Source organism: Daktulosphaira vitifoliae, unplaced genomic scaffold, assembly GCF_025091365.1.
Source record: "Daktulosphaira vitifoliae isolate Bord-2020 unplaced genomic scaffold, ASM2509136v1 Scaffold_969, whole genome shotgun sequence".
NCBI lineage: Eukaryota > Metazoa > Arthropoda > Insecta > Hemiptera > Phylloxeridae > Daktulosphaira > Daktulosphaira vitifoliae.
This window is the reverse complement of record NW_026100529.1, coordinates 1143-3331: the sequence shown is the minus strand read 5'-3', so window position 1 is coordinate 3331 and position 2189 is coordinate 1143. Positions and strand designations below refer to the sequence as shown.

General features: G+C 23.2%; 1 long non-coding RNA gene across 1 annotated transcript; it reads right to left on the bottom strand.

Annotated features, from left to right (window-relative positions):
- Window positions 1-96: 96 nt before the first annotated feature.
- LOC126909708 (uncharacterized) lies at window positions 97-492 on the bottom strand. Its single transcript, XR_007705091.1, has 3 exons — window positions 480-492; window positions 339-397; window positions 97-216 (listed from the first exon to the last, which is right to left on the bottom strand). It is a non-coding gene; the product is annotated as an uncharacterized LOC126909708 (long non-coding RNA).
- Window positions 493-2189: the final 1697 nt, after the last annotated feature.

The window sequence follows — 2189 nt, the reverse complement described above, 5'->3', positions numbered from 1 at the left end:
AAATGATTTCTATTATTTTTTTAATTTAATATTAAATTTTAAAGAGACTTTTAATATTTCTATGTTAAATACAATTTTATCTTACAACAGTTCTTCTTGATATTTTTTTAGATGATTAATTTCTACTTCATTATTTTCTATTTCATGTTGTAACTCATTGTTTTTTTTACGTTCATAATCTAGATTCTTTTCCAGTACTGTCATTGAATTATTTACCTAAAAGAAAAGGTTAATAAAAAGNTCTTTTCCAGTACTGTCATTGAATTATTTACCTAAAAGAAAAGGTTAATAAAAAGTTGAGATTATAATTTTAATAAGAGATATTTATCATGAATTACCAAATCTGGAGAAGTTTTATCAGAATCTAGATCAGAAAATGTTGTATTTGTTATTTTATCTAAAAATTAAATAAGTGACAATAATCTCATTATAAAGTGCAATTAATATTTCTAATTCATAAAATATTATTGGCTTCTTACAGTCTTTATTTTTCAAATGAGTCATTAATAATTTATGATCTTCCGTGTGACTTGTTATATTCTTATTATATTCTTTAAAAGACTCAAGTTTTTTTTCTAAAGTATTTTTCATATATTCTAATGATTGAATTTCAGCTCCTAATTTTACCCCCAAAGTTTCAAGTTCTTTTAATGTTTCTTGTTTTTTTTTCAATTTCTGACAATGCATAATACAATTTATTAGTTAACACATTTTCATTTTCTTTTAAGCTTTCAATATGTTGCTCTAAAGAGATCTTGTCTAAGTATAATAATTTAATGTCTTCTTCCAAAGTTTTAATTCGATTATTCATAGATTCAGTATCTTTTTCCATTACTTTTATTACAGCATTTTTTTCTTCTAGCTCCATTTTAGTATTGGTTAAAAGTAATTTCATATCATCCTAAAAATATATAGTATATATTACATGTAATATATATTTAGAGACATTATTCAAACAAAATTATGTGAAATAACATCTCTATAATTTTTTATATCTATTGAATTTAAGGGTGTTAACACCACGTAATGGTTCGTGTGTTATTTTATTTCTGTTTTTAATGATTAGCGGACTGTATAATATAAAATAAAATTCTCAACAATATAATTTTATGTAATTAATATTAAAATGATTTATTAATTCACAAATATAAATTCTGTACAATTTATAATTAATTGATAGTGAACGGAGCTAGCGGATAGGTTATTACTAGTGATGGGCATAATCGAGATATATAATCGAGATATTTTGATTTTTTTAATAAATAATATTAGAATAATATTGATTATTCTATAATCGAGTGATTATTTCTAATGATTTCTCGTTTATTATAAAAATAATGATTTCTTGATCTTGAAATGTATATAATCGAATAAAAGTTATTTCGAATGATGTCCATGAAACGATGAAACGAGAGAATACTATTTTTAAGTTTTTATTTAGCATAAATTATAGTCGAATTATTATTAAATTGTTGACTTCGAGTCTTATTTTCAACTCGTTCAATCGCTACTCATGGCAACACCTTATCTGTCACATTTTTGGGAAGTATGTGACGATTAGAACAAAGTTTTGTCCTGAACTGGCTAAACTACTGAGTTCTGATTCTCTCACTAGTTGTGAATTTATGAAAAATCAATTAGGTGTGGAATTAGGTGTTTTAATTATGATGGTCAAGCCGGCTATTGCTACCTTATCTTATGTTTTTATTTTTAAATTTGTTATCGGTTTTTTTAAAATATAGGTAATAATTATTAAATAATAAAAATAACAACTTGTCTTTTATTTAAAGCACTTATTAATAATGCATTATTAATATATTATTGTTATTATTATTCCTAAATTATAGTTTAATATAATAATTATAAATAAACACCAACAAATAAAAAAAGCAAAATTAAATTAATAATTATTTACTATAGGTATATTTATTCATATTTCGAATAATTTTTCGATTCTCTCGATAAATAATAATAGTTGATTATTCTTATCATACGAGCAGATGATTTTAACTTCGAGTGATTTTTCGAGAGATTCACTCGATTATGAAAATGTCTCGATTACTAATCATTCGATTATCGAAATCATTCGATTATGCCCATCACTAAACATCTCTATAATTTTTTATATCTATTGAATTTAAGGGTGTTAACGCCACGTAATGGTTCGTGTGTTATTTTATTTCTGTTTT